Source organism: Lolium rigidum, chromosome 4 (genome assembly GCF_022539505.1).
Source record: "Lolium rigidum isolate FL_2022 chromosome 4, APGP_CSIRO_Lrig_0.1, whole genome shotgun sequence".
Lineage (NCBI taxonomy): Eukaryota > Viridiplantae > Streptophyta > Magnoliopsida > Poales > Poaceae > Lolium > Lolium rigidum.
The window spans coordinates 264,390,162-264,396,161 of record NC_061511.1 but is presented as its reverse complement, the minus strand read 5'-3'; positions in this window follow the sequence as shown (position 1 = coordinate 264,396,161).

The following is a 6,000-nucleotide window of genomic DNA, read 5'->3' as shown; positions in this document are numbered from 1 at the left end:
TTTCTCGTGGTTGGAGTCTTCGACAACTCGATGTCAAGAACGCGTTCTTACATGGCGTTCTGGAAGAGGAAGTCTACATGAAACAACCACCTGGTTTTGAAAATCCTCATGCTCCGCATCATCTCTGCAAGTTAGATAAAGCTCTCTATGGTCTTAAACAAGCTCCTCGGGCATGGTATTCAAAATTAAGCACCAAACTCCTTGATCTTGGCTTCACTCCCTCCAAGGCCGACACATCTCTCTTCATATATCACAAGTCAGGTATCACCATATTTATGTTAATTTATGTTGATGACATTATTGTGACTAGCTCTTCAGATAAAGCTATTACGGCTCTTCTTCATGATTTGGGAGCTGCTTTTGCCCTCAAGGACCTTGGTGCCTTGCATTATTTCTTGGGTATCGAAGTCAAGAAGATACCAAATGGTCTCCTCTTAACACAAGAGAAGTATGCAAATGATTTAATTAGTCGAGTGGGCATGTCTCATTGCACAACTTGTCCTACCCCGCTATCAAGTTCAGAAAAATTATCCTTAGTGGACGGCACCCCTCTCGGTCCCGAAGATAGCACCAAATATCGGAGCATTGTGGGAGGTCTTCAATACCTCACCCTGACACGTCCTGACATCTGTTTCTCCGTCAACAAAATATGTCAATATCTTCATGCTCCCACCACAGCACACTGGACGGCCGCCAAACGTATTTTGAGATATGTGCAAGGTACGGTTAATGTTGGGCTAACTTTTCAAAGATCTCACTCTACTCTCCTTAGTGCTTTTTCAGATGCAGACTGGGCCGGTTGCCTTGATGACCGACGCTCCACTGGAGGCTTCGCCATCTTCTTCGGTCCTAACCTTATCTCATGGAGTGCTCGCAAACAAGCCACTGTGTCTCGGTCCAGCACAGAAGCCGAGTACAAAGCTCTTGCCAATGCTACTGCTGAACTCATCTGGGTTGAAGCTCTACTCAAGGAACTTCGCATCCCACTTAAAGAAAAACCATGTCTCTGGTGTGACAATCTTGGTGCTACCTACCTATCCGCAAACCCGGTTTTTCATGCTCGCACAAAACACATTGAAATTGACTTTCATTTTGTTCGCGAACGAGTAGCCAAGAAACTTCTTGCTATTCGACATATCTCTACCAAAGATCAAATTGCAGATGGTTTCACTAAGGCCCTACCGATCAAAGAATTTTGCGGATTCAAGCATAATCTCAACCTCTCCAGTTCTTCCAAGGTTTAGATTAAGGGGGGGTGTTAGACATTACCGTTGTAATTGAGACAATACCGTTGTAATTTCCTTTTTTGTTGATTTTGACCGTTATGGTATAGATTACCACCGGTTAATTTCTTTCCTTGTAAATGCCACTGATGGGGCTTTTCCATCCTATATTAACATGTAACCGATCCCCCCAAGGGTAAGGATCGTTTCCTCCAACTCTCACAGTGGACTCATTCAAGCTTCAGTTAAAAAAATATAAAGCAGATGGCATCGCTTATTTCATCATCCTCCCGTGCTTAACGCCAACTCCAGTAGTTATCATCTGAAGAACTTCAGTATTATCATAACCTCAGAAAAAGACTCCACCAGTTATCACAATGTCAATTATAACAGCAAGGTAGTTATAATGACACAAGAACTGAATACATCATATGCTGGTAAAGATGCTCATTTTGATACAGGAATTCAGAGTCATCGAGGCACAAATGGCAACAACACATAGCTTAGGAATCCATTGGAAACATATCGTCAATTAAGCACCTATGGCATATGCCAAGGCCCCAAAATGAGATTTCGCATTAGAGTGAACATACAGAAGCATACGAATGAATTGCCTGTGAACCGAAAGTCTCACGATACTCCCAGATTCCCCTGAAACGAGATACAGACATACAGTGAGTTGATCGAGATTCTCCAGATTTTCCCCAGCATCAGTAAGCTACCACCATCTCAGCTTCCCAATTGACATCTGTTAGGTTCAAGAAAACCTGAGAATAAAAGTTAGGAACATTAGAGACACAGGCACAACATCTTTTTCTTTACATACGGTTAAGGTGGAATTTGTAGGGAGACTAATTAATATGGTGGTTGATTATTTGATTCAAACAAACATGTGAACAGAATGCGGGATACAGAAAAATAGCAAAACCAAGTTACTGATGTTCAGATAACTTCTTTTGGATATATTGTGTTTTCTAAGCCCAATGAGGTTCTGCTTTCGTGAATGGGGAGTATGTCCCACTTCCCCATAAGAAAAACTTGACTATGCAATAAGCGCTAACATAGTCCATCTATGTGCATTTCCAAAACTGAAATATAAATGTAAGTTTGGTAAAAAGAAAGAAAAAAACTCCAACTCTTGGTTGCAGCAGAAAATTACACAATGATCAGTTGTTAATAATTCCCAAGCTTCCATCTCAGGCATATTTCAGGTAAATGAAAGACAATGGTCATCCTGATGACAAGGGGAGAAGTGACATATCCTTGTCATCCTGATGAAAAGGAGACAAGCGACATATCCTTCAAGCTCTTATACAGTAGTCACCATGAATACATGATCAACATGACTGCATCCATCGTGTCTGTTAACTTCAGAAACACTGATAGACCTGGATGGAATGTCCATGTTGACACACGAATTGATATTTTTTGGTAGCATGACAAGTTGCTTCCATAAGAATATGGCTGGGAATAGCAAGCTCAGGTAGCACGCCTAAACATTGTAGGAAGTGAATATGTTACTAATCCCAGTTTCGGCAAATACTACTAGTTTCAGTAAAACACCAAATATAACTCAACTAATGACAAGCCGGTATGAAGGACAGCAGTATTGTCTTTCATTGTTTTTCCAATCCATAAACTGCATCAATTGAGTAAGAAGAACGCAGCATCCTAAACATGTGAATGGATGTGATACAACTAACTATCATTAATATAGTTAATATATTCACGATATTAATATATTCCTTTTATCGAAAAAACAAACTATCAGTAATGAAGCATCAGTTGAAGGAAAACAACAAGAAATTCATTAACAGGTGAATCAGCACCTTCATCTCTTGTAGTGACCGTCTGAACGAACCAGAACGTCTGCCAAAGTCTTGTTTTTCTCAACGTCCTTCTTGCCTTAAAAAGGTAAAATCAACACACAAGAATTAAAACAGAAGCAACAACACTAACCAATAGAATTGATAACAGTATGCATTTACATCCATCGCATACAAGAAATTGAGCTAACAAAAAGGCTGACACTAAGAGCAGGTTATGAATGGACAAAATTACAGAGAGATGGAAAAAAAAGTAGAACATGGCATGCAAATTACAAACTCACAAACAGCACTGTAATCAGGTCTTAGATGAAAGTTGTAGGTTGCAACAACGGGCCAAAGGAGAAGCATGCTACTTTGGGGCAGAAGATAGTCAGTAATTAAGTTGTTTACGTCAAACCGTCAAATCAGTTGGCCAAGGTCTATCAGCTTTCTCCTTTGGAAATCCCCACATATTCAAGAGACGTGATACTAAAAGTCATAGAACAATTTTACAAAGCAGCTCCCAGAAAATTTGTACAACTTCGTAACTGAGAATCCACACCAGCACTGACCAGGATAAGATTATTCAAGCATTCAAGCTAAAATTTACCATGAAAGCAATTATGTTCAAAAGCTAAATCATGACACTACCAATGATATGTTTTATGAAGAACTCTTGATAACATAGGCAGAATGTAGAAATGACCAGAGGATGAAAGTTTCTAATCAATGAAAGGTTAAGGAGTGAGATTTTGAGGTCCCAACCCCAAGTACTTGCACCATTTTAAACCCAAGAGAATAAGAATAGAGCTGCAATTAGATCAATGCATCCCCATTTCTCATACACCTCACCAATTAGATCAATGCATTGCCATTTCTCAAAAGTTATATTTCTTTTGGCAACCTCCAGACCAAAGATCTTTTTGTCCAATAAACTTCTACTGTCCTTAGCAATTGTTACCGAGCAGATGGTATAAAAAAGTTATCAATAACATGTATTAGTCAGTTTGAGTGATTTGGTTATGTGCAGACAAAATATTAGGTCTGTTGGACAATCGTCGAAGATGATCTACAAGGTATCTCATGTATTGGCAGCATTGCACATCTAAAATTGAAACTAAAACTGAGAAGTACTATGTAATAATCTAAGAATTAGACATAGCGAGTCAGTACCTGCAGAAGGAATCCGGCTCTGTCCAAGCCACGGTGGAAGAACACATGGTATACAGAAGGAGTCGCTGCTATATGCACAACTCTCAATTACCTCCTCCCTCTCCAAGTCCACGATGACAATTTGCGAACTTAGCATGAGATAGACGACATTGGCATTAAGAGGATCCAAAAGCACAATGCTTGTCGTCCCCTTCATCTGCAAGGGTATCCACATGCTTGGCCCCCAGATCTTGTTGAGCACTGTTGAAGGATAGAGAGGGAGAGAGATATGCGGAATATGTTGGATGTAGTATTGAGCCTCATGGGCGAGTATATATAGGCGTACAGGGATCATCTTGGAGTGCAAGACAAGACACAAGATCTATCTCTATCCTAGACTACCTAAACCGTACGTATACCAAATATATCTCTAACACTCCCCCGCAGTCGTAGCGGTAGTGACGTGAACAACAGTAGCGTCGCGGACGGTCAGACTGGAGATAAACCGAAGTGGACCCCAGAAGGCTGACACTCCCCCGCAGTCGTAGCGGGAGCGTCGTGGACGGAGTTGCGTCGCGGATGCTTGGACTGTAGAGGAAGCTGGTGAGGCGCAGGCGAGGTGGTAGCCCTTGTGCCGATGTCGAGGGAGCCGAGAGCGTTGGGTGGTGCAACCTTGGTCAGGGTAGCCGCGCGAGGGGATGCCATGGTCGATGTCGTCGTCGGGTGCCGGTGTCGAGGTAGCCGCACATGAAGCCGCAAGCGCATAGTGCGCGAGGAGAGTGACGGAGACGCGTCGAGGCAGTCGTGGAGATGGTCGATGCCGAAGTCGAGGCAGTCTGAGCCGTCGAGGACGAGGTGCGGCCCTAGTTTTGCCAGAACCAGGCGCACGTCGGGGACGAAGGCATACTTCGGTTTTGCCAGAACCAAGTACACATAGAAGAAGTCGGTGACGCGGTCGAGGCAGTCGTAGAGGCGATGCCGAAGAAGACGTTGTCGAAGCCGATGAAGACGAGACGTCCGACGCGAGTTTGCCAGACTCGGGAACGTGTCGGGGACGAAGGCACTTCCGGTGTTGCCGTACCGGGCATGCGAGGGTAGGGAACATTACAAAGTGCGCGCCATGTCGGAGTAGACTAGTAGAGGAGGTCTCGACGACGGGTGTCGGAGAAGAGGAGCAGGTGGTGTAGTCGGGGAAGAGGCGAGTCTCGACGACGGGTGTCGGAGTAGAGTAGCAGGTGACGTAGTCGGGGAAGAGGCGAGGACGCTGGCGGCGAAGCTGTAGTGTACGAAGATGTAGAAGACGGCTAACCCAGTGGTGACCAGGGGTGGTCATGCTGGACGCCTAGACGGGCGTTGTGGTGGTCGGCGAGCTCAGCGTGACCTGGAGCGGTTGACGAGCCCAGCGGCGACCTAGGGTGGGGGCGCGGCGGCGGTACACGAAGTAGGCGAGGAAGACCCAGCGGCGTCACGAAGACCATGCGCAGACGGAGGCGACCCGCGCCGAAGGGGTGGCGCTGTGGTGGCCTCGGACGTCGATGCGCGGGGGACGGCGAAGTAGACTGCGTGCGGCAACGTCTCGGCCCGAGGGGCCGGCGTAGCTGCAGGGCGCGAGTCGATGCAGCGGCGGGAGGCCACCAGCAACGTACACGCCTTCGAAGGCGCGTCGGAGGCCGGTAGCATGGACCAAAGGCGGCGGCGCTGCGGCCCGAAGGGGCGACGCAGCGGCAGCCCGTAGCTCGATCGGTGGTAGGCGCGTGCTCGGGGACGTGCTTGGCGGAGACGTGCGCGCGGTCGGTTGATCAGACCGACGGCAGCGT